The following is a 17,041-nucleotide window of genomic DNA, read 5'->3' on the forward strand; positions in this document are numbered from 1 at the left end:
ATTAGTCTTCTAACTATTTATCAGTGTACATTTGTACTGTGCTGTACCTTGATTAAAGTTCACAAATGTGGCCTCTATTTACATAAAATATTGGTCATCTTGAAAGATGGATTTATGACTTTATTCTGGGCTTGTAGCATTTATAATCAAATAAGGTAAGTAACTAAGTAAAATATATTTGTATAGGATGTTTTCACAGACACAAATTCACAAAATGATGGACAACATACCAATGAATGAACAGTATTAAGCACAGAATATAAACAAAGCCCAATCATAATTGTATAGGCATAATTGTGCAAGCTCAAGTCTAACTAGAAGTTAGATTTCAAATTTCAATAAAGGACAATAAAGGATATAGTGTCAGAGGAAATATATTCCTTCTTTCTATCCAGATGTTTGAGCAGAGATGGTAAAGATAAACCAATAAAACGAATCCCTCTCATAGAATAGACCTACATTCATTTAATGCTGAATATTCCAAATCTTAAGCATATTTCTCACCCTTAATGAAAAGTAACAGCAGTGGAAATTAGCTTTAGATTTGCCTTTCTTATCATTAACTGTTGTTGATCCAACTGATTATTTCATATTCCTTATAAGTGATAAAAATCTTAAGACTCTGGATACATTTGTACATTTTATTAGATTCATTTTATAATTGAACAAATATCAGACTGATTTAGAAAGAGTCCAAGCTTCTGTAAATACAAATCCTTATATATAATCTAATTATTTTCAGTTGTAGAGTCAAATGTTTAGGCTTACAATACATTGAGTAGGGAGTTGGCTGTCTATGTGGTTAAATTTAGTAAATTGTTGCATTTGCAAAGATGCACTGAATAATCACTTTCACATCATTGTTTGCTCTTTAATACCCTCTCTTTGCAGTGACAGTGGAAGTTCGTATCAAGTTTTCAAAGCCGTTCTTAAGCTGTAAGTCATTTTGCGGTCTTTAATCAGCATTTATATCTTTACAAAGCAGTATCAGCAATGAAAAAAAAAAAATAGCAGAAGGAGCATCTGAAGAATTTATCAGCAACTAACTCACCATAAATCTAAGGTCAGGGTGCCTCAGTGACAACCACCAGAACAGATAGAAGCTAATCTAGTTTGCTTGTCTTGTGTGGTTTATGGCCATTAAGCCTCTGGGAGGGGAGGGGAGCGGGTCATTGAGGCATGGGACGCTTGAGGCAGGTCGCCTGTACAAGAAAGTGGAGGAAGTGTTGAAGGCCTTTTGGTGCCAATTCCTCACACTTTCAACAGACCCTTGGAGCCTGCAAAAGCAGATCATGTCACAGTGGTTGTGTGCAGCAGCTGGGCAGTACGGCTTGTAAAGGGACTGATTGTGCAAGACACAGAACAAGGGGAAAGGGGGATTTAGGTTTTTTCCAACTCCCTGCATCTTGGTGTGTACATAGACATGTAATAAAATGAAAATAAAGGAACACATCTTTGCGAAAACTGAAAAGGAAACTCTGAAGGAGTGAGTCAACTAGTTTTAGACAGAGACCCAAGTTTTTGTTATGTGGGCATACTTTATATTTGTTAGTGATGTGTGATAATCTCTGGCTGGGTGGGGACTATGGAATAAGTGTGTTTTGTGTGTGAAAGTGTGCCTAAGAGGCAGTGAAAGGACCACCCTGGAATCCATATGAGTGAGGTCATTACTCAAGAACTGACAGCATGACTGGATCCTAACATCGAGGACAACTCAGACTCACACCAAAGTCATCATAGTTCATTGGTGCGAAGTATTATGCTAATATTCTAATGTTATATGTGGAAAAAACAGGGGCTTCTTGTTTCCTTTGCTGTATATGGTAATTCGAGTATTTGGAAGCATTACCCATAACATTTCTTTTTAAAAAGTAATTAATTTCCTGGATGTAATTAGACATATTGGCCAAATTTAGCAATATTCAAAATGGGATTTGAACATAAATATATTGCTATTTATGAAGCCCTGTATGTCTTAAATGAAGACACTATTGGGTTTATGATTAGTTTTGATAATATATCTCACTAGATATTATTAATGTTTGAGTAAAAACCTGAGAACCTAGACTTAATCCAAAACCACATGGTGAGCATATATACCGGTATATCTTTTTACATAACTCTTTTAATTGTTACCAAATGAGGTGCCCATGTTGAAAAAAAAAAAAAAAACAAAAAAAAAACAGTGAACTGCATCCCAAAAAAAATTCTGGATATGAAAGTGGTAACTAGAAATAGCATTGTAAAATATTTTTTTTATTCATGAACTCTTTTCGTTAAAAGGTCAGTACTGGTTGCCTTTTGTATGACTCTGTAAACATGAAGTAGCTCAGTTTCACAATGTGCAGTATTTTCTTCTTTGGTTTCCTTTGTTTTTTATAATGCGATTTTAGCTGGTCAGTTAATTTAGATATCTTTCAGGGTATCTAGTCTACAGAAGGCTGCTTGGTAGAGATGCAGTAACTTCCTGCAAACTGTAACTTTAAATCAACCTAGAGAGACTCACAGGGAAAAGCTGCAGTTAGAAACGTTTTACTGACATCAATGATATAAGTCATTTGGCACTTGGACCCCAGCAGTAAAATTGATGCTGTGAATTGACATTCACTTGGATAAATAACCTAGGAAAAGGATTAGAGTAGTCTTCCCCACAGGTCCCAGACACTGGTTTTGGAATAAACCAGTGGGTGATGGGACTGAGGATAGTCTGAGGGTGAGGGAGGCGATGAGGCAGAGTTGGGTTCAAGTTTACTGCCATGCTAAAGGAAGGCTGGTCCAGCAGCTAGATTGAAGGGATCTTGAAAGATGACTGGCTTTGGAGGATGTGGGGCCCTTACAATGATTGGCTGAAGCCCAATGAGGGACATCAAAGGTTTTCCAGGCTAAGCTGGTAAGAGTGTTCCAGATTGAATTTTAACTTCAGCTTCATAACAATGTTACCTTTACCTTTACCTTACCTTACTCCTTTAATTTCTATACCATAAAAAACCTTCTGTTTTTTTTAGTGTTTTTTTTTTTTTATATTACTGGTAAGTGAGCCAAACATTTAGACAAGTTCTTTCAATGAGCTTTCTAGCTTTGCAGCAAAATGTTTTGTGCTACTTTATTCACTCCAAAAGCTCTTATCTTTTAAGCATCTCAACAATAGTAAAATCATAGCACTTTTAACCCTGGGAACCTTTACAACCTTATGCATCTTCACCCAACTACAATTTCAAATTGTTTAGCATCTAATAAACTTGGAAATGGGACATTAGTTCAAGTGTTCTTTAACTGTTCAAATATTTTAAACTGCTAGCAGAACTTGCACTGGTCAATCAACAATGCTTGAAATTGGCTGATTTTCATGTGATCAGCCACAACCGGCAACCAACCAAAGATTCTAAACACCAGTCTTTGTGCATCTTTCCTCTGTGAAATTTTGTCTATTTTTAAAACAGAGTCAAATGGGCAGCACTTTTAAACAACAAAAAACTAAAGAGAAACCAAATATTTAATCACAAGCAAAGCTCAAAATCAGTAAACCTGATAGCTGATGGTTAAATCATTATCCCAAGGTATTTGTAAAATTAAGCAATTAGATTTCTCAGTATCTTTATAGACAAAACCTCTAAACTTTACCCACAGAGTGCTGTTTTATATGTATTTGAATTTACAGATTTGAATTAATTTATTCAAATAAAGTACTTTGGCTGCCTTTCTAAAGTATTTGTATGGACCTAAAAGATTAGTGCAGCTCAACAAAGTGACCCATTTAAATAAATCGACAAAATCTATTTATGTTTTATACCAACACAAGTTAAAATCAAGCATTTTTATTTATGTCACTATTTTATGTACCAAACGATGCAAAAAAAATAAATAAATCCAGAATTGATGGTCACATTTATATCGAAAGTGATGAGTATCTGTCATGCATTTGGAAGTAAAGAATAAACACAACACATAAATGGTTGTTAAGATATCTCGGACAAAAATAAGAATGGTTCAGACTTTAAATAACAAAAATGGGGAATAATAATACTGAAGAAAGGAAAATAATTGTCCTTTCTCTATTAAAGTGCCCTGACACTGAAATTATGGGCAAAGAACATTAAACAAAATGTACTGGAGGCTGGAGGGGAAAAGAAAACACAAAACAACAACCCAACCAAGGCCCCATCAAGGTCCCATTAAGCAACAGGATAATGACTACATGGCAGTCAAAACTTTAAAGCCAAAGCAATAATCACAATTTCATATAAATAAATAGTTTCAAACATTATGTATTTCATAAGATCTTGATCAACTCTCTATTATTTGTTGCTCCACTGAAGCTATAAAATCTACCTCAGCCGTGTTACAAAAGGTATTAGCAATAAAATGGAACACCTAAATTCCTGTTTGTGCACAAAATCCATACTTTTAAAATTCATTGAAGATGTTTAGCTGTATAATTTCATTTATTCCTAGATTAAATGCTTAAAATGCATTTCTTATGTAACAAAATTAACATGATGAAATGCAATTCAAGTTGAAATTTACACATTTTAACCTGTTACTGTCATGACAACCTCAAAGGTATAAAAGAAGTCTTTTCTCTTCTGTTTTCATATCTTTTCGAGTGTCTCATTCTTTAAACCATAGATTCTCTACCCTCTTTTGCCATATTATGTCATTTCACTGTTCTGCATGTCTCTCCTAACATCTCCCCTCTTCCTGCCTCTTGCCAGCAGTCTACACAATGCCCCCATTGTTTCCCCAGTCGTTCCCCAGAAAGCAACAAAAAAGGATGTCTGTAACACAGAACTCACACAAACACACACACAGAAGCTTTCATTCTACAACTTTCTCTTTAACAACATGCACACCATCACACCAGCATACACTTGGAGCACAGCAACAGAGCTCAGGACAAGGCTCCGAATGAAAATTGGCCCCAAGTCAAGTGTCTATGCTGAATCACTGTTTGTCATTGAATGATACACTGAAAACACTTGACCACTTCCATAGAATATAAAGCCTGAAACTGTCATAAAATTCTGTTAGTTAAAAAAAAAAAAATAATAATAAAAAAAAGAGAGATTGACCTTTGCTGGGGGAAAGCTGCACCTAAATTAGGCACTCTTGTTGCTGCAAAAAGTAAAGTTCTCCCCGATGGTGTGATATCTCACTGCAGGCCAATAAAGGTTGAGATATACTTGCTCGTTGGGGTGCTGTGCCGGTCTGTATACTGCAATAGTTGATAGCCAACTTGGAAGTAGGTGCAGTATTCATAACAAAATTGCAGGGGGGGCAGTCTTCAACAAGACAAGTGCAAAAGAAGAAGAAAAGAGTAGAAACAGTTGACGTTCCACTTCCAAAATGGCAGAGGTTAGTATTATATGTCTAAGAATATGTGATAAATATTATAGTATTTATGGCAACTACACAGAAATAAGCTGTGGTCTAGAGTGTTAGACTAAGACAGTTGGATTACCTATTCTAGACTTAATTTATGCTGTAGGGCATGGAAACAGTAACTAAAATTGGTTGGAACCAAGTAACTCACGCATAGCTTATTGGGATTATTCACTGGATGTACTGTAAAATAATAATGTGGTGTTCTCAATGGGAAAGCAGTTAACTAGTTGCTTCTAAACTACCCATAGATGAGCTTTGTTTGATTCACTGTGGCCTTTGACTAGAGTGAAGCCAAATGTATAATGGGTCACTTCCAAAAAAAAAAAAAAGAAAAGAAAACAATTCTCACAAGGATCCTAATCTAAGAAAATGAAAACAAGAATCACATTACATAGGAAATTACCATTAGAGTATAAAGAATTTTTATACCAATTTTAGATCTCACTTTTTCAAATGTTTGGATGAAGCAGGATTAAAGCTAAAAGATTTTTGACAAGAGGATAGAATAAATGAATTATTCCTTGAAAAAGAAATGGTGCTTAAATGAACAACAGCAACCCAAGCTTACTAGTGTTGTTATTTTATGAGCTCCAAACCATCAAGTATCAGCTGCTTGATACTTTTTATGAATCTACTTTCTATTTGTATTTAATTAAAAAAGAAAATAACTACGTATAATGCCAGCATTGAGTGAAGAGGACTAAAATGTATCATACTCACATCTGGTGATAATGTTACTTTAAAAAAAGCTAAATGTCCAAAATACAATACATAAAAATAAAAGAGGCAGTAAAATTTGCAAGAAGCGGCAGAAGAACCACTAAGTGGAAAACTGAGACTTAATCACACCGTGAGTTGATATTTTAGGAACAAAAAGGTTAAAAAAATAGAAATAAAACATCTATGAATTCAGGGGAGATTTATTAGCTGTGACCACACCTGTAAGTAACAACCTACTTTAACTCTCTTTGAGTTATTAAATTTTAAAGTGGAGTATTATAAAAAAAATTATCTGAAGAAAAAAAAACTCTTATTTCAAAGTAAACTACATGAAAACAATTTAACCCTTATACTGATACTGATTATTATTGTTAAAGCACTATGTTTGTTAAACTGCTTTTCATTTTTTTCTCTTTAAATTCCCCTCATCAAAACAAAGCTAACCTATGTGCTAACAAAGTTATGATTGGCTACTTTCCCCTATGAGCTGCCATAAGCTCAGGACTGAAGGGTTTTTTTCCCTCTAACTAACTGCAGACTGAAGCTTCTTTTTTAAAGCTTGAAAAGCCTTTTTTTCTGGTTAAAAGAAACAAAGAGCTGATGTTTTGTTGGCATGAGCACCATTTTAAGCACCCAAATCAGTTGAAAAGGTCCCACACTGCTTTTAAAGTGACTGCGACTTAAAGCATATCCTAAGTGAAATAAATTCACGCTTTATACTGTTGTAATAAAAAAAAATTACGCCAAGAAAAACTATGCTTCTTATTTTTCTTAATGGAAATATTTCTCAAGTATTACGCAAGTTGTTATCCTTATACTACAACTCCTTTATTTCTAAGTGGTGGAATAAGTAAATGTGAATCTGAGTCAAATGTAGAGCTTGTTGTTATAACTGGTTAACCCCTAAAGCTAGTGAACTAACACAAAAGAGCCTAATAACCTTGAAGAATTACAGATGTCTAATGGGGAATTGCTGAAAGGAATCTTTACCAACCACATATGGCATAAAGTAACTTTTGAGAAACTTTTTTTTTGCTTACACCACACTGAAAACATATATTTTGTGGCAGCTACTGTAGCTTAAGCAACATAAAGATCTATGAGTGCTGTTTTCACCAACCAGTTTGGCGAAGAATCCAGATTGTTAAGCAACGATTTAACAACAGTTCTCCTGATAAACAGCTTTTACCACATGTTTTATGTTTACTCTCAGTTTAATGTAGGGTGTGTTCAACCATCTTTTAATGAAATCATACTCTTAGATTACATCACATGAGCCTGGATGCAGTAAGACATTGCATCAGTGATGTCTCTCATAGAGAGAGTTTAGGGTTTGACTCAAAAGTATTCAAATACCTCACTCTAATGTTCTGGCGTTTTCACAGGGACTTCTCCTATTCAAAAAGAGTGAAAGTGCTTGCATGTGGCCATGTTGTGAAATAAGGGGTTGTTTCATAGATTGCCTAAGGAAAGATTTAGACCCCTAAATGGGGTGTCTTATTCCTAAATAAAAATGTTTCATGAGCATTGCGTTGCACTTTATCATTGAACATGTCAAGAGGTACATAAAAAAGAGCTTCTATTTGCAGACTGCAAATAGAAGCTCAATTTTCTCTAAAGTGCAACACTCAACTTGAGAGAAAAGACCATATACTGTACAATATTATGTTCACAAAATGACACAATATTCTTGCAGTAAACTATACTCAAAAGGCTTCAAAAACAAACTGATGCTATTGGAGTGAAATACTCTAGCGCAGTATTTGAAGTTTCTGCACAATATGGTATTTTTTAAATAACTTCATTGTACTGCATTGAACTGCAAACTTAATCATACTGTAAAAAAAATATATATATATATATATATATACTAAAATGCATCCTTTTTGAAATTTTGAAAACTTCCTCAAAGTGTAACAGGATTTGTGTCCACATCAAAAATTTGAAAAAGCATCAGTTTAGTAAGTGACAAAATAAAATACGATTCCCAAGGCAGCTTTCCTTCTGAAAAGAAATCTTTTTCATGCTTTACATTGTGAGATATCATGCAACAACTTGACTTATTTTGAGAGATCATTTTAAATGGAAATAAAAGACCTGCAATAAAAATCTTCCCAAGTTTAGTTTAGGGACTCATTTTTTTAATACTCCTCATATTGAAGTTCTGACTCAATTACCTATATTTCAGACCTAGGGACAAAAAATTGTTATGATATCGAAGAAGGAAAAACATAAGTATGTTTGTGCACAAACGGTGGAGATGTTTGTTTGTGCACTTACAATACAAAAACCAATAAAACTAGTACTGAAGAAATAAGTTGTCTACAAGTCTTGCTCAAGCATAGAAAGGAAGCAGGGTGTCTAGTGTTTTGCTAGTGCTCAGATCATCTCATGGAGGACAAAACCATCAAAATTTCAACTTGTAGATGACCACCTTCCTTAGACTAAATAACCTGTAGGAGCCAAACCTTTTTGAATATAAATTTGCATGCATGATTGATGGATCTGATTAACATTCTCCTTAATTACAAAAAGGCAATGTTTGTTTAACTTTAAGAATTTATGCTGCTGCTGCTTCCCTTAACTCAAAAAATGCTAAAAACCAAAGCAAAGACAGGAAAACAACACAATAATGAAATACTTATGATTTTTGCTGTACAAAAACACAGTTTCGTTTTTATAGGTTTTGGTTCCTCTTTTTGTTCTTCTCATGACTGACACCAAGTGCCCCTCATGATTTGAACCCACATTCCCCTCTGATAGAATCAAAATATGGTGAAGACTGGAATTAGAGAAGATATTGGAAATATAGCAGAGAAATAAGGAGTGATTTTAAAGTTTTTACATGAAAAACCACAAGAACACATGCTTCAAAACAATGAACTAAACACCTGATTTGGTCTAGTGATTGCCAACATTAGTGTAATGCAATGACATTGTGGTTATTCTGTCTGCATGGAATGCACTTGTGCATGACTCCTAATTGTGTGATCATAATTTCAATATGTGAATAACCAGCTTGTTACAGAATATGTTGATGGGGCAGTACAAAATGTAATTTATCATTCACCCTAAGCCAGCATTGTGTGAATAAGATGTGAAATCATTAACAAAGGTAAAGTGGAAAGAGACAAAATAGAGTCCTTAAATATTTACATGTACCATTTTTTTGGCAAGGGACATGTAATGATGGCCACTTAAGGGATGCATTAAGACTAATGTTCACACTGCAGGCCTTGATGCTCAATTCCGATTTTTTTGGTAAAATCCGATTTCTTTGCGTTGCTGTTCACATTTAAAAAAATATGCAACTTGTATGTGATCTCCTGTGTGAACTGCATTCATACAACCTAAGTGTCCCGCATGCGCAGTAGAGGACACAATGACGTCACAAGCAAACATGCTCTGTGTTTACGGAAGTAAACATGGATGGTAGCGCTGGAGAACATCAAGCGGTCTTTCCCAACCTTAAAAACTCTATCTTTCCAAGATGGTGAAACATAAATACTACTATCCACATTATCGTCCACCATTGGTTTTTTTTGCCACTTCAACTTAGCAAGAAGAAGAAGAGTAACCACTGTCGGATATTAATTACATTCAGATCGGATGGATGCGACCTAGTCGTTCAGAGAAAGGTCACATTTGAAAATATCAGTTTCTGGATTCTGGACCACATAGCCAAGTGGCCTTGGTCGGATTGGAAAAAATCGGATCTGTGTTGTTCAGACTGTCAAGAAAAGATCAGATCCAGGTCGCATATGGGATTTGATTTGGGTCACTTCAGGCTGCAGTGTGAACATAGCTTAATAGTATTTTTTCAGTATTTTTTTTTTTTTCAGGATTTGTTAGAAACATACTGACAGTGGTAGAAGGCTTTTTGTTTTAGAACTGAGCTCTAGCATGTGGTTTTGCAAATGACATCAACCCATTCTAAAATATGGGTGATGACTAGGTGAACAAATGTAACAGAAGATTAGGAGAGAGACTAAAAGAGTACATTCTATAGAAGGAGCAAAACTTTGATTTAACTAAACTGAAGAAGGCCTGTTGTAGCCTTCTGGAACTATGCTAAAATCGCTTAGCAACAGTGTCAACAGAAGATGTTTTTGATCTCTTTTCACTTTTATCAAAATGAAGAGGAAAAAATTAGAGACTGGAACAACATTGAAATTAAAGTCATTCTCAGTAAGTGCTTTACAAGCTTATTAAAGAATAAAACCTGATCTGGCTTCGCAATGCATTGGTCAAAAATGAGGAACATGAACAAAACCTTAAAAATAAGTAAATAAACAGGACAAGAACTGCATGGTCTATGACTGCCATTAGTAAAGCAGTGACTGTCATTTTTATGACCAGAGGCCGAAGAACAAAATGTGGAGAGACCCCAGACCAGTATTGTTTAGTTAACACGATATTCTAAAACCAAACCACAAAAAATGCACTTTGAAATAAACATTTCAAAGCTGCATAAAAAAAAAATATCCTGTAGTTATATTGAGTTTATAAATATCTACATGTCAGTATTCTAAAGAAAATGTTCCGATGAAGGGAAAACGTAAAGCTTTGACTTGTACAGGAAGCCCTTTTGCCTGAGTTATTCTCCGGCTGCTCTTGAGGGAAATCTAATTTTGCAACACTAGCTTGCACATGGCCCTCTTTTACCTGCATGTATGCTGAAATAATCTGGGCATCTGGCATAAGAATGGGTGGAATGCAGTTCTTGAGACAAGGGGGAGGAAAGATCTAGCTCTTCAGCAATCACAACACAAATGTTCTAAGGACCCTTTTGCCTGACGGATGTCAGGGCTCATGTAGGGAAACATGAAACAGTTGTCTGCGGGGGAGATACCACATCTTTGCGATGGGAGTTTTGTTTATCTTTACTAAGAAGGTCAAAAGTCAGAAGCGTCAACTTCACTCTTCGAATTGTGTTTTCCTTTTAAAGCCTCTCACAAGTTGCGGAATAACTCCCAGATGAGCATGCATTTGTAATCCTTTCAGGTCTATGAGTGGGAAAGTGAAGGACTTTGTTGCTTTACGGTAACTCAGGAAACCAATGGCTTTCTGAGAACTATCTCATCCCTGGCTGCATCGTTTGTTGTTGTTGTTAGTTTTTTTTAATATGTGTCTTATACTTAAAAAAAAGTGATTGTATCAAATTAAAATTATATGGAAAATAGAACATCATACTGAAATGAGGTTAAAGAAAAGTCTGTTTTTGTCATGTTATCATACTAACCCTTAACATACTACATGTTCCCATTTTACAACCTAAAGGTAATCAAGAGCTAACATCAGCAGTGAGAAGCGTTTTTCGTTTTTGTCATTTTCTAATCACAAATTTGTAATTCACTTCACTTGAATTTTATTTTTTAAGTCTGAAAAGTGTGTAATAATTTTGTACTTAGCCTCCCTTTTTCTGATATTCCTAAATACAATTTATTGGAGCCCATTTCTCTAAAAAATAAATAAAAAAAATACAATTCCCTGTAGTGATGTGTTGACGAATACATATGCATGCCACACTGGTTCAAAGATGAAATTGCAATAATTATCATTTCCAGTTACAGTAGAAAGCAAAAGTATTCATCCCCCTTGGACTTTTTTTTATTTCTTTTGCCTTACAACCTAAAATTAAAATGGTTTCTTGTGAAAAAACAACAAAAATAAATGTAGTTTGTAGATCAACCTTCTGCACCATTTACAGCTGCAATTTTATGAGCTTGCTACATCTTGGCACTAGGATTTTTGCCCATTCCTTAATGCAAAACGGCTGCATCACATTATTGGTAGAGGCTTCTTATCATTGTCCAGCTGGGATGTCAATCACGACTCAAGTTTTAAATCCAAGGCAAACAGACACTGGTTTTGCCAAACAACCTTCCTCAATTTGGCATTGTCATCTTCCCATTTAATTGGATGAGTTTCTCAATCACTGCTCCTAGTAGAAACTACCAACAGCATGATGTTGCCACCACCACATTTCAATGTGGTGATGGTGTTCTAGAGGTTCTGGGATATGTTTGGTTTATTGCAGACATCCTTCCTTCCTTATTGGCCAGAAATTCACATTGTTGTCTCATCTGACCAGATCATGGGGAACATTCACATGCCTTTCAGGAAACTCTATATGCACCTTCTTCTTTTAAACACTAACAAAGCCTTTTTTTCTTATAACTCTTCAATAAAGCCCAGCTCTATATAATGTACAATATATCTTATTGTTGTCCTATGAACACAGCCTACAGTCTCTATTGTTAAACTCTGCAACTCATTTGAGCTTACCTTTGGTTTTTATGCCTTCTTTGTGATTAATGTCGTTCTTGCCCTTGGTGGGTAGATCTCATAGCAAAATCATTGAGGCAGCATGTGCTTTCCATTTGAAGATGATTGATGGTGTTCTGGGGGAACATTAAAGATTATATATTTCTTTATAACTAACCCTGACTTGTATTTCTCAATAGCTTTATCCCTGACTTGTTTGGAGAGTTCCTTGGTCTTATTGGTGGGATCCCTATGCTTGGTGTTGTTTCAGCCTCTGGTAGACTTCATTTCACTTAGTGTGTGAAGTCTTAACCAGGACCTTTTATGATCTCCACAGTAAAAGGGGTGGATATAAATTGACTTGACAATTTTCCCCATTTTATTTTTTCAAGTTAAAGCTCTTTTGTGCAGATAAAACACATATATCGAGGTTTAAAAACATTTTACTAAAGGCTGGAATGGAACAAAATAGGTAAAAAGCCAAAGGGGAAAATTATTTTGCAATAAAATTTACATTTATGATATTGTTTCAGATGTCCTAATGGGTGCACCAAGATGATACCAGAAAAAAAAAATATTCTGGTTTAATTCGGAGTTAAATCCTTTCATCAATTGGTTGATGATATCTAATTATCACTTGGAATGTTCAAATAGGTTAAAATACACATAGACGGTTAAATACCTTAGTGTTCTAAACCTCATTTCAAAATCAATTATTTTTTAATAGAATTTCCTTAGCTGTAAAATATGAACAGGATTCATTCTGGAAAATAAATCAAGAAACTCTAATTAGACGAGCTTGAAAGTGACTGACCTAATCTATCTGCAGGAGTGCAAATGGCCCTTGCAGACCCCTATAGCATCAAAGACTCCCTGTGGTCTTTGTCAGTGGGTGGCAGAAAACAGTGTCTTCACTCTCTCTTGTGAATAAACTAATAAAAACACTCAGACTTCTGAACACATACCATTTGAACTCCTGAAGAGATAACATTACATCAAAAGAAGGATGATAGTAGACCTTTGCAATGCGTTAAATTAGCTCTGAAGGCACTGGAAATATCGTATGTTGTTAGGTAAAAATGTAAAGGTGAACTAGAATACAGATTGTTTTTCTGAGGGAATAATCTGTAGCTTTTGGTAAGTAATATGCTTTTTTTGTTTATTTTTATGAACAAATAGACTAATTTTTTTGAAGCAGCAGGTAAAGGAGGGTCACATAAGGATACCAAGGCCACTGAATATTACTCTTTATAATGCGGAAAAAGAAATCCCCTCATGAGAATCTAAAGCTTTCCAACTAATGAACATATGGACTGCTTGATATTGGAGTGCGTGACCTATCCTAATCTAAACAAGGTCTATGGAGATAATTAAGATTGAATGAATGCTGTGGATAGGTGAATTATTACCTCTTTTTGAGAGATGTGACAAGCTTACATTAAAATCATAATTTTGAAAATCAACTAACTGAAAATCACACAAATGTGCAGCGTGCATCCTTGTATTTGAAGCAATAGGGCTTTGCAAATGCTTGGCTTTGTTCATACTGATATTTAGTCATGGATAGTTCTGCAAACATCTGCACATTCCATGGATGCGAATTCATAATGATAAATGACAACCCACAACAGCAAAAAGAGCTTCTGCTGAGAAATGAGTTGTCTATGGACAGAAGCATTTTCCATTAAACTGAGCGTTTTATGTTATAAGTTATAAATGTTTATCACTCAGATGAAATCATACCCCTTTGTTGGCACAGAGGTCACTTCGGTTCACAGATCACATCACTACACTCTTCTGGCTTCTAAGTACCCAAGATTTTTCCTCCTTCCAGTCTAATGTAAGAATTGATTGTTAGTTCAAAATGATGTTGTCCCGTGGTATCAAATGAGTGCTTCCACACATGATATAGACAGGATGTGGGAGTTAAAACCAAGCAGCAACTGTGAAAAAAGGAAATTACTTGTTGGTCACAGAATTCAGAAAAAAAAATTGTATCTTGTACAGAAAACTCTCTTGATGTTATGCAGTGGCGTCCAAATGATGACAAATTTTCAAAGAAAAACAACTAAGTGAACTAAAACACATCTTATAACCACTTGATGCAACCAAGGATTGCAGACCACCATCTCTGAAAATGCTATTGGAAGAAGATGACCTTTGGCAGCAGAGGACCACACCAGGTGCCACTCCTGTCAGTTAAGAAACACCATGCCACCAACTCATTAAACTTAGAAAATAAAACAATGAGAAAAAAAAATGTATTAATTATACACTTTTTGATGGTGTAGGTGGATATCTTGTTGGCACACTCTTCACCTCTCACACCACAGCCTACATTAGAAATGGTTCCATACATGTTATAGCATGCATTAATATGTATGTATTCAATATAACATGCCTTAAATATTTTTGTCACTGATTTAAGTTTTTGTCACTTAAATCAGCGATAAATAAATTTAAGGTGGATCTGGAAGATAAAGGAGCAAACCCAGCACAACTACAATGTAATTAATAAAGTTGTTTGTTTTTTTTACATAATAATGAAGTCATAACATCTAAAAATATTTTACTAACCTTTTCTTGAAACATTTGAATAAGCTATTGTATAACTCTTCTGAAGTCTTTTTTTTTTTTTTAAGAAACAGACTTAGGCAGTAAATCAGACTTAAATATTAGAACTGCCTGGCCTGCTTTATCTGTGAGGTCATACATCTTGAGTTCTTTATCTTGACTTCAAAGAAATGCCAGTCATTTTTAACTGTAATTCCAACTGACTTTAAATGAAAAATAAATTATTAAAATGGCCGAATGTCACTGCTCTGTGGGGCGTTCCAGCTACTACAAGTGGTTAACAGCATTTGAAATAAGAGGGGGGGGGGGGCTACACCCCCTACACCACAAGAAATACGTCTTTGATATGGTCTGGTATGGTTATTGTGTTTTTATAACATTTCAAACACATCACTAAGGGTTTCCTCCTCTGGACAACACATCTTTTACAGCATATATTTTAACTGTTGGATAAACTTGTTTTACATCTAGCAGAGGAGGAAACGTTTAAAACTAATTCCTATCTAAAAAAAAAAAAAAAAAAAAAAAAGTCAACATTTTATAATCCCAGAGCTTATTTTTTCTTTCCCTCCTTCCGTTAACTCCCCAATTGAAGCGCTGAACAGTAATTCTCCCACAGGTTGGAGAAAAGCGCCTCTCTAACCTGGCGCACCATATCCACTGCTGAAATAACGGTGCGCCCTGCGGGATCAGGCACCTAGCGCTCCCTCCAGAGCTTTTATGAGAGCCGCACTCTGCCTCGCTGAGTCTACGTGGCAGGTATGCTTTGATTATGTACAGATGCCCACATTATGCAAGCATGCGTGTGAAAGAAGATGATATAGCTCCAAGTATTTTTTTTTCTCTATTAACTTTTCTAAATGCATCAAATTTCAATAGATTTGATTAAAAAAATAAATGAAGAAAATCAATACTTACTGCTTGATGATGTTCAAAGAGAGAAGCGCTGATTAAGATCCTGAATGTTGAGTCAAGTTGGATTGGCAAACCCTCTCTGCATATGCGCTACTCTCCGGTCAAAGGCGCCGCAAGTATGACTCCAAATCCAATAGAGAGACAGATAGACCTTTCATTTTAAGTCCAAATACTAACACAGCGCCCACAGTTATGCGTTCTATCAGTGCTTTACTGTTTTTTATTGTTTGTCGTTGGTTTTCTCGATTCCCCACACTAGTTTCGGATTTTTTCCCCCCAAATGCAGACTGCTTGATGCTCTCCGCTCCGGCTCCGTGCCTCTCTGCGCTGGCGCGTCTCTCTCCTTGCCTCACACGCATAAGCACTGACACACTGTGCACGAGACGGGACCTTTGTCTACAAGTGACGTCACTAACTCACGGCCATGTAGTGCGCAGAAAAGATGCCAGGGCTGCAGATTTTTTGCACAGCTTTGTTTTATATAAACTAGGCGCGCCTGTTTGCCTGTTTTAGATTAACAAAATAGAGAATGAGTTTTAATTAGGTTAATTCAGGTAAAGATGTATACAACAAGTCTATGGAAGAGTATTAGGGACACTGAAAGAATGAAAAAAAAAATTAACTGATTTTAAAAGTTTATTTCAGTATAATATGAGAAAAAAGTCAAAATTCAAACTTTAATGTCAGAATTCTGACTTTTTTTCTCACAGTTCTGACTATTTCTCGAGATTCTAATTTTAATCTCAGAATTCTGACTTTTTTCTCCCAATTCTGACTTTAATCTCAGAATTCTAACTTTTTTTCTCAGAATTTTCACTTTAATCTCAGAATTCTGACTTTCATCTCAAAATTGTGGATCTTAATGTAGATGGGCACCATGAAGGAAGAGATATGGGAGCTCTCAGCTTCACTGACAAAGATTTGAGTAGTTTGGGAGGGCCAGTAACACACTGGTGAAAAATGACGGAATTAGGTGACTTTTTACGTGCCTGCGGGGTACCTGGTGATGCTATTTAATTAATGAAAGAGCAGAAGGTGATTAAAACAAGATAGCTAATTTAGTCTCTAAAACAGACATGACTATGGCTTGATGTTAACATGTTTGTTAGCTGCCAGAATTCTGAGATTAAAGTCAGAATTCTAAGAAAAAAGTGAGAATTCTGTGATTAAAGAAAGATTTCTG

The 17,041-nt window shown here is 35.4% G+C and overlaps 1 protein-coding gene across 1 annotated transcript in view; it reads right to left on the minus strand.

Annotated features, from left to right (window-relative positions):
• lpar1 (lysophosphatidic acid receptor 1) overlaps positions 1–16,207 on the minus strand; it is a 41,680-nt gene extending 25,473 nt beyond the window's left edge. Inside the window, exon 1 of the mRNA XM_015384787.1 lies at positions 15,862–16,207. The gene's annotated coding sequence lies outside the window, so the exon portion shown is untranslated. The remainder of the gene's footprint in view (positions 1–15,861) is intronic.
• Between the last annotated feature and the right edge of the window lie 834 nt (positions 16,208–17,041).

The sequence above is a fragment of the Cyprinodon variegatus genome, unplaced genomic scaffold (assembly GCF_000732505.1).
Source record: "Cyprinodon variegatus isolate N-32 unplaced genomic scaffold, C_variegatus-1.0 Scaffold323, whole genome shotgun sequence".
Taxonomy (NCBI): domain Eukaryota; kingdom Metazoa; phylum Chordata; class Actinopteri; order Cyprinodontiformes; family Cyprinodontidae; genus Cyprinodon; species Cyprinodon variegatus.